The sequence below is a fragment of the Lissotriton vulgaris genome, chromosome 1_1 (assembly GCF_964263255.1).
Source record: "Lissotriton vulgaris chromosome 1_1, aLisVul1.2, whole genome shotgun sequence".
Classification (NCBI taxonomy): Eukaryota; Metazoa; Chordata; class Amphibia; order Caudata; family Salamandridae; genus Lissotriton; species Lissotriton vulgaris.
In genome coordinates this window covers 1,973,429,850-1,973,445,392 of record NC_141685.1, presented here as the reverse complement: position 1 = coordinate 1,973,445,392, position 15,543 = coordinate 1,973,429,850, and positions in this window count along the sequence as shown.

The window sequence follows — 15,543 nt, the reverse complement described above, 5'->3', positions numbered from 1 at the left end:
ATCATGTTCATCCAGCTGAACACAGAATTTGTCCCATCTGCTCATCACGTTTGGGCCAAACCTTGGTGACTGGCTTCCACCGTCTCAAATGCTCAAAAGAGGAGACCTGAGTAGTTGAGTGTGGATTTGTGAAATTAAACCAAAGCATAGAGAGAACAGCATTCAAAACAACACAGTTGTTGTCAATAGCCCATTGGACACACTGAGGCAACACCTTATTTTTTAATTCCTCCTGTCCATTAGTTTGGGGACGATAAATTGATGTTATTAGATGCTTAACATCACCAAATTTTAGAAAAGCATCCACCTCTCCATTTACAAATTGGAATCCATTATCTGATATCAGGGATTTGGGAAAAACTTCTCTGAGAAAGATTTATTTTAGGATTTCTATAATAGCTTCAGCATTGGGTTCTGTCACAAACTTTACTTCTGGCCATTTGTCGTAGAGGTCAAGCACCACCATCGCATAGCATAACAGATTAGGCAAACAATAAAACATGCCAACAAAATCTGTACCAAATTCTAGAGGGGCAATCAATTTGCTGAAGAGTAGGCTTTCTCACGACTATGCTTTCTTCAATACCAGCACATGGATGGACACTACAATTAAGCATGGGTGAATTTTGCGAATCTGGCATTCGGGAATTTTGCGAATTTGCGAACTCGCAATCCGCAAAATCCGCGAATTGTCGCGAATTTGCAGATTTTTTTTTGTGTTCGCAAGGATTCCTGCCAGTTCGCAAGGATTTCTGCCAGTTCGCGAGGGTTTTGTACCAGTTCGCAATTGCGAACTTACATCTCGGCTCGCAACGGTCGCGATTATGTTGTTTCTACGTCTGGTTCATCATCACAGGTTCCCAGCACCCTCTGTTTCACCCCTGCCACCCTCTGTTTCACCCATGCCACCCTCTGGTACATCAATGCCACCCTCTGGTTCATCATCACTGTAGATTATGGGGGGAAAAAGCAAGCACACCTGCCTGCTTCAACTGACATGAATTAATTTGGGGTTGATTTATTAATGTGTCACTGTTTTAAAATTCCAGTCTGGCACCTGCTTCCTTATCTGTAATTTGCTTTCTGTTGCAGTGCAATTTTTTTTTCCAGGACCTTTGTGGCCTACTTGTAGCTATTCTATGAGCCTGCTGTGAGGGTCAGAGCAGGGACATACAATTGTTGCAACTAGCAACTGAACTCTGGAGGGGCCCTTGTCAGGAAGCACTACAGGGAATGGTTACTAATGATGAGTTTGAACTTTTGAACCTGCTGAATGCTTTCACTTTTGCAAAACTAGTTTTTCTGCAGAACAGCATTACAGCAACTGTAATGCCCCAAACAAGCTTATATGAGAAAGTTGATTTCTAATTCAAAAGTTATCCAAAGAAAATCAAAAGGCCTCAAATCCAAAAAAGTGCAGGCAAATGTCAACCTGAGGAGTTATTCTGATAAAAATCATCATTTTCAGAAGGTCTATGCTGCTTGCTAGTAGATTTCTTGTGCAGAATTGCAATATGTGTATTTTCGCGAGTGCGAGATTGTTGCTGCCCGCCGCACCTACATGTTCGCAATTGCGAACTTACACCGCACGCCGCAAAATTGTATCACCAAGAAAAAATATCCGCTGTGTGCGAATTTGCGGATTTTCGGTAAATTTGCGAGCGTTCGCGGATTTACCGAAAATCCGCAAAATCCGCGAGCGGAACGGATTTTCCGCCCATGCTTAACTACAATGTCTGTCCAATCCTGCGTTTGGTGACTATCTTCCGCAAGTGCCCTTCATGGACTGTCAAAATTAGCTCATGTCTGACACCCTCCTGTGATACTAACTTATCACCTCTCATTAAAAGGACATTTTCAATGGCGAGCTCATCATGAATTTTCCAGTAAGGTTGACACTGATTCTCTAGAGACTTCTCTGCGGGTCAACCTGTGCTCACATAAGATATAACCACTTTTATCACTTCATCTTGACTAATTTCTGATTTCCACTCCTCTTCAGACAATGCACACAGCTCTTCTAAATTCATCGTGACTTTCAAACAATCTTCATCTAACCCGTTGTCCCCCTTATTCGAAATATCATCAGTAGAGGCAAGCTAGACAAAAAATCTGCTCGGATGTTTCTGGCCCCCTGAATGTGTAATATCTCAAACTGATATTGACATAGTTTTGTGATCAATCTCGCAATTCTAGGGGGTTTGCTCTTTGATTTTTTCACCAGCCAAGATTGCAACAAGTGGATTATGATTGGTACCAATCAAACATTTGGTTCCCCAAATATGTGGATTGAATCTTTGTATCACCCACCAGAATGCAAGCAGTTATTTCTAAATTGTTGAGTAATGAGTTTCAGACTCCATCAGAACTCTTGACGCATAACAAATAGTATTCTCTACCTCACAATCTATTTGGGTTTGTACTGCCCCCCAGACCCTGATTGCGTATGTCAACAGTAACACTGCACTTGAGCTCTGGATTAAATGGTCTCAAAATCTTAGAACTAGGCGACTGTTTTGCAATCCATTCAAATGACTACTGGAGTTCCATTTGAAGGATACATTCTTCTTCCTAAGAATAGTCAAAGGTTTTATATGAGCCGCATAATCAAGTGTTGATATTATTAGGACACAGTTATCTTGGGGCACACTATGCTTTGCCGGCCAGGTCAACATGCGCCTTGTGGACACGGGCCATTCAAACACCACTGTTCACTGAGGCCACCCATAAGGGTACTATTTTAGCAATGTACAGTGAAGAAATTGCCACATGGATTTTGAGTCTCTCTAATCACTCAAGGTGGCACAAAGAGATACAGTTACCTGTTTCCAAGTAAAAGCTCATAGGCATAATCAAGATTGGGCGGGTGGCTGTCCAACGATTGAGTGGTCAACATGGCAGTGTGCAGAATCACTCTGAGCATCTCTTGTACCAGTCAACGTGGTGTTGATCACTGCATGCACTTCCATTCAATCACAAACAAGCACACAGGTCAGATAGCACACACACACCGCACTCAAATACATAAAGGACACAACTATCTTGGGGCACACTATGCTTTTCCAGGCCAGGTCAACACACCCCTTGCGGAAACGGGCCATTCACACACCACTGTTCACTGAGGCCATCCATCAGAGCACTGTTTTAGAAATTGCCACATGGATTGTGAGTATCTCCAATCACCCAAGGTGGCCCAAAGTGATATAGTCACCTGTGTCAAAGTAAAAGTTCATAGACATCATCGAGATTGGGCGGGTGGCCCGTTCAAGGCATGAGTGGCCAACATGGCTGTGTGCAGAATCACTCTGAGTATCTCAACGGGGTGTTGATCACTGCCACCGCGCTTCCTGATCAAATTCAGTTTGCTTCAATCCAGTCATGAATCAGGAAACTTCGACCATGTGTTCAGAGTAGGAGAGAATGTATAGGCCAAAACAATACAATGTGAACAATTCTTGGATGTTTGCCTCATAACTGTGCATCTGTGGAAGGTGATCCATAATCAGCAACATCTGCTGGCAGGCAACAGAGATAGCAGGATGCAAGTTGTCCTGCCTTATCCCACTCTGTGTTCATCACAGCTTGTCATGTGGCAAAGTAAAAGTAACCCAGTTGCTCAATCAGATTGGTGTGGTGTATGAGCATCTGTCAGTATGACTAAAATCGCAGCCTGCAACTCTACCACAGTCTATTGATGACATAGTGATGCCTCTGTCTACAACAAAGCCCTGAGGAAATATACCCAGACAACATACAAGTCAACAGCCACAGCCACACAGTAATGATTTCAGTGATTGCCACTCAAACAATATAGAAGTTATTGTGTCACTGTCATCAGTGAATTATTTTGAGGCAAAATTCAGCAGGAATGCGAAATATGCATGGGCCGACAACAATATAGGCTACTTTCACCTGGGTTCACAGCACACAACACCTAATCTGTATGTGTCTAGCGTCATCTCCCGAGAATGTCATTCACACCAATTCAGCATCTACCTACTCAGGCTGTAGTGTGTGCTGCTAAAAAATAGTTCCAATTATAAATGTGCAGATTGTGTACTGCAGAGTAGTAGGAGTACACATGAGTCTCAGGACATAGGCTCCACTGACAGTGTTGAAGGACCAGTGCACAGCACATTGTGTAAGCCTAGCTAAGCTGCCACCATTGTTGAGGATGCCAGGGGGGGGGGGGGGGCTTAACCTGTGGCTCTTGGTCACAATTGACATCCTCAAGCCAAATGATATGGGTATACCTTGTGATGATGAGGGATATGTGCAGAATGTATCTTGCTCTGTCCATATTTGGTCATGAAACACTGGACTTTTTCTATTGAAAAACATCAAAGCAAAACTCTACAAAGATCTATTGCCCTCTGACTCTGTGTCAGCTTTCAATGTGGTAAATGGAACATCATATGGACCCACACAAGGGCTACACTTGACAAACCAGGTTTCAGGTGGTAAAACACATTGACATGGAAAACACTTATGGAACTGGGTATAATGTTCCCGTGTCACATGTGTGTTTTGTGATAATGATCATTACAATGAGTCCATCTCCCGTGGTGTCCCCCTACCTAAGACATTCCAAGTCTGAGTGGCATCAGTACACATGTGTGTGTAGTCTCCTGGGAAGTGTGGGGATGCGTTTCAGGAGTAGTCTAAACCCAGGTGACCCAACAACACACATCCTTGACATATCACTTGGGAGGCAATAGCCCTCTAAGCAGTGGACTGTCATCCAAAGTTTCTGCATCAAGTCAGTACAATATAAGCGATCTCCACCTTCATCCCAGGGCAGTATCCAAGATAGAAATCAATCCGATAAAAACAAAATATATGACCATTAGACCCCATAATTCTTTTACAAATAAACTGCAGCTAAATGGCATAATTTTGGAGCGTGTACCAAATTTCATATATCTTGGGATTACTGGTGACTCCAAACTTTCTTGGAATCTCCAGATTATGAAATCTAAATTGATTCTTACTCAAAACGCGTCCCCAATTATAAAGAAACTCTTTTCTACCACGTCAAAGGCGATTACACCTGCACTTCAAGTATATTAATCTAAAGCACAGGCAGGTGCATTATATGGTTCAGAGTTATGGGGAGGGGGGATTTATCACCAATAACCATAGGAGAAAATAACATTATGAGAAGGTTTACTGCACTCTCGCAAAATACACTGGTGATCCCCCTTATGTTGGATTTAGGCATCAAACGCATAGAGCATAGGGCTATTTGGATGACCCTTTCATATTGGATCAGAATGTGGACCACAGAGGAATTGCACGTCTACAGGCATGCTTTACGAGAACTGATTAGCCTGGACACTTTTGGTACGTTTCCTTGTTGGTCCATATTCGTAGATGGTTGTTAGACTTGGGTCTGAGCAGGTACTGGAAATATCCGGACTTGCTCACCCCTGATTCCAAAATGGAATGTAAAAGCATCTTTTGGAACTTAATAGAGCTGAGTGCTACAGCAAACTCTAGTCATGGATCACTCACAACTCAGTACCTGAGCCTTAAAATTAGCCCTTCCTTCAAACCTTTTTTAGATGAGGTGGAGCCTTTGCTTGCTAAAATGCTGTATATAAAATTTAGATACGACACACTCTAAATCAAGACATTTACATCCAGGTGGTTGCCAAACAGTGCCGAGGTAGAAGACTCTATATGCACAGAGTGTTCCCTGGGAAGAGATGAGGATATTGCTATTTTGTTTTTTTGTAAATTATATGAAATTCCCAGAAAGAAATGGATTAAACCCTTGGGTAGGAGCCTCTGTATCAGGAAATATATTGAGATGCTGCACATTCTCACAACGGATACCTCGAGACTGGTCGTATGTGGAATAAGTAGGTTTCTATTGGCTGCCAACTTTTTTAGAATAAAACGATGTTTAAGGTTTTGATAAGCATCGTATTTGTCAAACTGTGATGCACAGGTTTTTTATAAGGAATGTAATTTTATATCCTTGAATTTGTATACAAAAGTAGTAAATATATTTTTTTAGATGACTTTTTAACAATCATTTACTTTTTAAGGAAACTGAAATTGTAAGCCTAAAAATTGGGCTTTATTGTTGTAAATGAGATAAGATTCAAGGTTCTTTTTAATGCTAACATTTATCTTGTGTTGCTAAATTATAACATTGCACTTTAGGTATCCCTTGCTAGGCACTGTGCACTTTAAAATGTTTCCCTTTGCTGCTAAAAAAAGTGAGTTTTTAGATACTGTTTTCAAGCTGGAAGAAGAAATCTGTTTGTTCTGATATATATTTTCTATTTGTTCTTTGTTTTAAAAAAGTAATGTTTTGTTTTACTTTTTCTTTGATGATTCAGTAAATCGAATAATGATGCTCAAACACAGCATCGAAGATGAAGAATGAGGAATCAGTAACAACCTCTACAAAGGGTAGCTCATAGTACATGCTCATCTCTCAAAACTGTCATACATACACAAGCGCAACATAGGCCCCATCTGGTGCATTTTTGTGAAAAAGCATGGCTGCCCCACAAGCTCCTACCTTGTACTCAAACACTTAAAAAATACATCTCAATATCTCTCACTGGCGCTGCCCTTCTTACATCCACATCTACATTCACAGCAACACTCTTTATCACTATGTACACAGCACCTCTCACATACATGACATGCACAAAATGTACTGTACTCATCACCTCATCAGAAAATGTCAAATTTTACATATCAAATGGACCACTTTCATACCCAGTTGCAGACTCAATAAGGTCTTAGAATGCACTCATTTAACAACGTGCAGCATCATAGTTCACCCCAACATGCTCACTTAACATATCAACATATCTCACAACACTTTACTTACATTGCTCAATGTATATGTCCTCAGTCATTTGCATATGAACAGACAACCACCATACTCTGTTTAAGTTCTTCAGATTCTCATTTCTGAAATAGATGCTGCCACATATTGGAAAAAAACATGCATCAACTATAGTACACCTTATATGTCACTGTTCAGCACCCTAAATTACCCAAATGATGCATACCCTTTACATACACGTATCCACTTTGCACCCAATAACAAATGACAGTTTATGGGGGATAGTCCCATTTAACACATTGTAGGCATGTCCATAATGTGTGTAAGTCACCCTGTGCTTCACATTTGTCATATAGTGTGTGTAAGTAACCTTGTGCTGTTTGCTGGTCATGTGTGTAATTCACCTTGTGCTGCACTAGTGTTTGTTGTCTTAATGGGTGTCAGTCCAATCTTTACAGTTCGCGTTATGGGTCATAGTCCCATTTTTGTATGCATGGTCCCTTACATGAGGGATTGTCACATGAGTTGCAGTCCCTTCTTCACAGTTGGTGTAATTTTGTTACTTTTATAAGGAAATTATTCATGGGTGTAGTCCACCCATAGTGTTAGAGTCCTGGGGGTGTGTTACACATTTTTTTCTCTTCAAAGTGTTAGAGTTCTCGGAGTGTGTTTCTACTGTGTTTCTTTTCACAGTGTTTCATGTGTCTTTTCATGTGGTGTTATCTCACTTTGTGTTAGTGAGCTTAACGTTATCAAACATGTTTCTTATGTTTTAATATTAAAGGAGGAGGATGTGTGATATTTCATGTGCATTTTCTCATTCTCCTTTCCTTCATTTCTAGTCTTGTTCCCTCTCCTGATGTGGGTTTTACCATTCATTCCTGGGTTATGGACTATTAACTTAATTTGTACATTGTTGTGTATAGTTCTTTTCATTTTAGTAGGGTTTAATTAATTTCAATTTTAAGAGGAGAAGATAATGTTGTATCTTCCTGTCGTGGTTATTATGTTCCCTGTTGCCTGGTTCCTAGCTGCTTAGCCAGTTTGAGTGTTCTATATGGAATGTTGGTGTGATGGACATGAGTGGAATGCTTGGGTGCCTGGTGTGAGTGTTGACAATTTCGAAGATGGGCTGAGCAGCAGGCAGGCTGCTCCTGGTGGGGCTGTTCACACAAAACAGAGCCACCCAATATTCCCAAAGGGACTGGGTATTATCAGTAACAATCTACACAAATGTCCCTGTAGGAATTGTTTAAACAATATTCAATAAATTTCAATGTTGCCACAAAAGTGGTCAATCATTAAACAGAAGCAAGGAAAACAGATTTAAACAGTTTTTTATTATTCTAAATATTCTTTTTGTCTTTTTTCTTCTTTTTTTCTTTTTTCATACACAAGTCTAAAATATGGCAACAGAAATACTACTATGTTGACAGGAATGATTCTCAGTAGTATAAGGCAACTTTTGCTATACACATGGAAAAATAGATACCATGACCAGAACGGTACTTATCACAATACAGTCATTTAGCAATCAAATGTTGATACAAAAATGAGCAAACCGTTGCCAAGCGTCGACGTTTCGGTCCTTAGTTGGTTATAACAATCCATAGGACCATCTTCAGGACCATGCGCTGCACATATTAATCCAGGACCTCCAGCCGGAAGTCATAAGGTTTTGCACTGCAATAACCTAATGTCTACAGATGATGTAAATATCTCCAATAGTGTCGTTTTGTGCACCAGAAGAAAAATTCGGGCGTTTGTCAGGAACAATCACGTCACTCAATGGCGTGAGGGGAGCACCGCTGTTGCTAACCGATCCGCATCAGCGTCCGAGTTGCTAACCGATCCGCATCAGCTCCTGGTGGGGCTGCATCTCTACAACTCAACTACTTGTAACTGTAACTAATAAATCTACATGAAACTACAACTTGGCTATGGACTTCATCACTACACATTGTCACACCCACCAATCCAAACTCATCTAGGCCTGAACATAGACAACACATTCTGCCAGAATGTATAGCATGGCCTTTCCATAATACTTCAATGATTGTTAAAACCAAACTGAGATCAGGCTCACCCATCAGTCAATGTGAAGACACATGTCAAGCTATGGCGTTACTGCTGAAGCTCATCCACATGCACATGTTTTCTGAATTTTTGGTGAACACATGTGCATGGCTCTACTGTCGCTACCCTGAACATAACTTACCCACATGTCCCTCAGGAAATGGGCATAACCAGCCATCTAAAGATCCTTCTGTATAAGCATATTTTGAAAGTAACAGTGGGTTTGGCTTACTTACAACCCGTAAAAGTGTTATCAGGCTAAGATATTACAACATGCATGCTTAAATATAGAAGTGTGACAAGGCACACACTCACCCCCTCCTTGCTGCTGCTTGGCCTTCAACCACCCATCCAGGTCAGGGAAGATCACGGCTAGGATGTGGAGTACATGAGGCATCAGTGTTCGGCACTCGCCCCTCTTACCAGGATGGGAGAGGCCCAGCTGGACCTCGGCTATCTTTTTGGCCCTGCCACGAATGTCCTGCCACCTCTTGTGGCAATGACAGACGCACCGATATGCAACTCCCACGTCAGGCACCTTCTTGGCGATGGTACTCCACATCTTCACCTCCTCATGGTGTGGAAATTTGGCAGAGATCGCTGTTAGCATTTGGCTGAAGCCATCTTGTTTCCGACAGCCATCTTGTCTGACCATGTGTTCGCCATGTGCTCCTTCCTTCTTCACTGTTGCTTGCCCTTGTGCTTTGCTCAAGAACTGGCTGTACTTAGCCCCTGCTACTCTGCACATGCTCAGAAGAGTCTGTAGCTGCCCATGCACACGCTCTAGTCTGTTACTCTCAGGCAGTTTTAACTGAAGTCAGCAATTCATTGCCCCTCCTTGTTTGTTGACTGTGCATTCTCTGTATGACCATTTATGTGTATAACTCTTGCTATGTGAACTTTTACAGCCTCCTTTTGAGCTCCTGTGTGGGTATAAAAGACCCATGGTTCTTCGACTCCTTGTGCTACTTCATACACTGCCGAAGGGTGTTGTGTGAATGTAGTTCCACCTCATGAGGTTTATTAAACTATTTTCTTGATATTTCAGCTTCTGTGCCAACTTCTATTTATTGGTTTGAGGACTTGTGTGCAGAGAAGGGCAAACCCCTAGCACCGGTAGGCCTTGCCGAGGCCTACTTCTACATTGGGGTTGACCTGTACATTTGACTTGGGGACAGTCCCTTAGTTCACATGCAACATGTTTCTGAGTAGGTCTAGGTCAGATTGGCAAACATGTCAAGGGGGTAGGCATATGGCATCATTTGCAGTAGTCTTCTGTTCAATGTTAACTCTGTCCCATGAGAACAGTGATGACATGTTTGCCCTAGTACACGCACTTCTTTAGCAGTGTACCTGCCCACAACAGTTCCCTACACACAATTAAGCTTTCAAAAACCCAAATTAAATTTGAGCAAACAAGAATCCTAATGCCAGTAAAGCATGATCATTGCACATGTCCAATGGCAATGCAATGTAATCATGACTCCTCTGCTCCTCCAGTTTGCCTTACAGCTGGCTGTGCTGTGGCAGGAGTATGTCCAGCAGGGTCTGGTTCTCCCCCTCCTCTGAGAAAGCTGTGGCCCTTACCTGTGTTTGTGCCATAGTAGCTACCACTGGATGTGGTAACCGTAGCAGAGAGATGGGGATGTGCAGGAATGATGCAGGCAGTGCACCCAAGTAAAGTCATTAGGAAACAGGCAGCCTTATATCTAAACAGCAGCAGCAGTCTCAAATCCATGCATCAAAAGTGATAGGTCAGTGTTGTTCGCATTTTCCGAATCGTTCAAATGCATCACATTGTTTGCAAACAACACACCTACAGCGACATTCAAAAACTCATCATCGCTTTAATACATTGGTGATGGGAGGTAACAGAGTCGGTTTCCACGTGATGAAGACATGAGGCCAAATGTGCGTTGCTCAACATAACAACCAAAAGCCAATGTTTGTGACCGAATTGGTGCATGTTGTGGACACTGCATCCTTGGAATACTCAACCTCATCGCTCAACACAACAACCAACAGCCAATGGCTGTGACCAAATCAGTTCCGATGTGGATACCGCATTCTTTGAATACTCAACTGCGTCGCTCAACACAACAACCAACAGCCAATGACTGTGACCGAATCGGTTCTGATGCGATAACTGCATCCTTTGAATAATCACTTCTGTGATTGTTGTATTTTTGTCCAGTACATGTTTGGATGCACTTTTTAAATAATAAAAGTGACCTTTAAATGGATAATTTAAACATGAAAAGAGTGCCCCCCCAACTTCTTTTTTAGAAAAAGCTCTTAGTTATAAGCAACACATCCACTTTAGTTAGATATGTTAGGTATATTTATTTGTACCTTGATTTCACCAATTATTTGAAAAGTTCTTAAATTTAGATGTCAGAAAAAGACCACCACAAATATGACATATACATGTACCAACTTAAACATAACATTTAGCACAAAAAAGAACAAATCAACAAGTACATACACTGTACACAACAAAGCATTTATGTCTGTGTTCAGACTGTTCCACGAGAAGAATCACAGTTACTAGTCTCAATAACCATCAATGAAAATTATGGAAACAGGAGTGGACAAAATCACAAATGAAAGGAGATATCACGACACATTGGTTGTACCAGTCACTACACAAAGAAAGTTGTTGGTCGTGTTAATTGTTGTTATTGGTGCTGCTAATTTTTATCCCCTTTCTTGCCGACGCGTTTCGAACTTCATACATCAATTATGAGTTCTCTTCAGGGCCTTGTCATTACTATCTGCATGTGTGTGAAGGAAAAGAAAAACACTATTTAAGTGTCAAATCCTATAGCCTCATCTTATAAGACCACTTTGGATCTTCTGCATTTAAAATCATGTTACCTGAATGGTAGCCGTGTTTATCCTATGTCTTGTTCTGGATAATGGGAGCTGCAGTCTACAAGACGTTAAAAATTCAATTTAGAGTCAAGTTCAGTAATGGCCCTACAGTCACTTCAGTCAAAAACATTGCAGGACATACCTTTAGTTTTCTTTGGGGGTACGGAAGGGCATCTCCCTATGGCGCGGTGAAGCTTCAGTGACCTGGGGGAGGGCGAGGAGGAAATCAATACCGGTGGGTTTGAATCCTTTCAGACCCCATACAATAGGTTAATGTGCCGCCCCTACCTTGTAAGGTGCCCCGCGGGCTTCGGGAGCGGCTCACTCCATGACACACAATTTTTCCGGTTCTTCGTTGCTAATTAGAAGTACCGCGTAGTCACTCTCATTCAACCCTCCGATCTCCTGCGCTGTTAAAAAATAGACCGGTTTGTGTTTTAGTTTCTCAGTTCATCAACCCATTTTCGTATGTACACTTAGACCCTCCGCTCACCTTGCTCAATGCGGCTCGCTTCCCAAATGATTCACTGTCGAGGGCGGCGGTCGGGTTGCCTGGATACTAAATGCGGTCACATGACCGTGGGTTTTCTGGGATTTGTAGTTGGAAATACGCGCGTACCTGTCTAATGGCCCACACGTGTCAGGAGCTTTGGTGTTCCACTCGCTTCTCCCCATGTTGCACCCTTCAGCCAAGGGGGACTGTCAAGCCCCCGTGGAGTCCCATACAACCTTTACTCATAGTCTAGACACCTCGGAGAGGGTGTTCAATCCGTTTTGTGCACTATTGAATTTAAGAATCAGGTATGCCTCTTTTCTGAGCAGAGTATCCTCAATATCAATCAGGCCCTTGTTTCCTGTTGGCACTATTGTACACAGTACAGTCCACTTGAAATCCATTTCACTATGATCTGAATCAAGAAAGTGTTGGACCATAGGAGCGCTCACCACCTTCTTTTTAATTTGTGACCTGTGTTGGGTGATCCGACTATTGACCTGTTGTGTCGTTTTCCCTATATATAGTTTTTGGCAGGCACAAGTGATTGCATATACCACATTTCGTGTCTTGCAATTAGAGAATCCATTGTTTAGTGTGTTCAAATTCAGACCCTTCGATTGTGGATTCACATGATATACAATTTCCACATCTGTGGTGCCCTACTATTGGCTTAAGGCCCCATATCGAGATAAGATCACTTTTAGGCTTGGGGGTTAATACATCTGCCCTAATTACATTTTGGCCAATGCTCTTGTTTTTCTTACAGGCGAACAACGGTCGCGGGAAAGGACATTCAAGTTCCTCTAACAAATGCCAATTTTTCCGTACCATTTGCCTTACTCTGTGTGTGTCTGGCCCGAAGGTTGTCACACATACCAGCCGGTCCAGTTCTGGTTTCACTGTTCGCTCAAGTAAGCACTCTCTGGGAGTATGGTGTGCCCTCTTCTTTGAATTACTCAGCAATTTTTTGGGGTACCCTCGATTCTTCATCTCTTCGCAAAACCTGGTTGCATGTTTCTCATACTCTGCCACTTCCGAGCAATTTCTTCGAATCCGAAGTAATTGACCGTAGGGCAAGTTGTCCCTCAGGCTTCTTGGATGAGCACTTCGGTGGTGAAGGATGGTGTTTTTATCCGTCTTTTTTTGGAAAAGGGTAGATTTCAGATGCCCATCTGTGCATATTATTTCAAGGTCTAGAAATGTCATCTTTTGGTTGCTAGACTCCAATGAAAACTTAATATCACGGTGTCTCTCATTGATCCACAAGTGGAAGGCAGTCAACTCGGTGCGGCTCCCCTGCCACAGGAGCCACACGTCGTCGATGTATCTCCAACATTGTTTGATATGTTTGTTGAAGGGATTGTCGGAGTAGATGAATCTATTCTCGTACTCCGCCATGTAGAGTATGGCCATCTCCGGCGCATATGGACAGCCCATGGCCGTACCTTTGACCTGCATAAAGAATTGGTCATTTAACCTGAAATAGTTCTTTTTAAGCGTGATTTCTGCTAATTTCAAAATGAACGAGGTTGGGACCTGGTGGGGCCTATCTCTCTTTTCGAGATATAGTTCCAATACTTCTAGTGCCTCATCTTGGGGAATTTGGGTGTACAAGGACGTGACGTCCATTGTCACCATCAGTTCTGTTAGTGGGTCGAATTGCATTCCCTCAATTTTTACCAAGAAGTCAGTGGTGTCCTTCAATTATGATTTGACACCACTAACAAAGGGCTTCAAAAAGAAATCAATGTATTTTGAGAGTGATTCCAAACAAGATTCGCACCCGGAAACGAATACGACTACGCGGTACTTCTAATTAGCAACGAAGAACCGGAAAAATTGTGTGTCATGGAGTGAGCCGCTCCCGAAGCCCGCGGGGCACCTTACAAGGTAGGGGCGGCACATTAACCTATTGTATGGGGTCTAAAAGGATTCAAACCCGCCGGTATTGATTTCCTCCTCGCCCTCCCCCAGGTCACTGAAGCTTCACCGCGCCATAGGGAGACGCCCTTCCGTACCCCCAAAGAAAACTAAAGGTATGTCCTGCAATGTTTTTGACTGAAGTGACTGTAGGGCCATTACTGAACTTGACTCTAAATTGAATTTTTAACGTCTTGTAGACTGCAGCTCCCATTATCCAGAACAAGACATAGGATAAACACGGCTACCATTCAGGTAACATGATTTTAAATGCAGAAGATCCAAAGTGGTCTTATAAGATGAGGCTATAGGATTTGACACTTAAATAGTGTTTTTCTTTTCCTTCACACACATGCAGATAGTAATGACAAGGCCCTGAAGAGAACTCATAATTGATGTATGAAGTTCGAAACGCGTCGGCAAGAAAGGGGATAAAAATTAGCAGCACCAATAACAACAATTAACACGACCAACAACTTTCTTTGTGTAGTGACTGGTACAACCAATGTGTCGTGATATCTCCTTTCATTTATGATTTTGTCCACTACTGTTTCCATAATTTTCATTGATGGTTATTGAGACTAGTAACTGTGATTCTTCTCGTGGAACAGTCTGAACACAGACGTAAATGCTTTGTTGTGTACAGTGTATGTACTTGTTGATTTGTTCTTTTTTGTGCTAAATGTTATGTTTAAGTTGGTACATGTATATGTCATATTTGTGGTGTTCTTTTTCTGACATGTAAATTTAAGAACTTTCCAAATAATTGGTGAAATCAAGGTACAAATAAATATACCTAACATATCTAACTAAAGTGGATGTGTTGCTTATAACTAAGAGCTTTTTCTAAAAAAGAAGTGGGGGGGCACTCTTTTCATGTTTAAATTGTAATTAAGGTCCAGCCTTTCCCATTACCTAAGGACCTAACTCCTTCATACGAAAAAGTTGAGGGCGGGTGCGCACTCGCGAGAGTAGAACACGGGCATTGCAAGTTGAGCCCTAACTACTAATCATTATAATCGCGGGGGGGTCTCCAGATCCTCCCGAGCTAATGGCAGAGAAAGAAACTTTATCCTTTTCAGAAGCACATATTCAGAACTTATGTGCTTCATCCGCTTTTGACAACATCACTCTAAGCAACTCCGCACAACAGCAGAACGAGTCGGATAAACTTATTAGACTCAAGAAAAAACACATTCGAACAGAACTCCACGGACATTTCCTCCTGAAGCACCTCAGGGGTGGCACCATCCCATGGGGGCTTCAGGTTAAACATGTCCCTGTGATATTTACGGAGGATAGTGAGTACAAAAAAGGCTTTAGCTGCATAAACACTAAATGTAGCCGGGACCTGATGGTCCACACT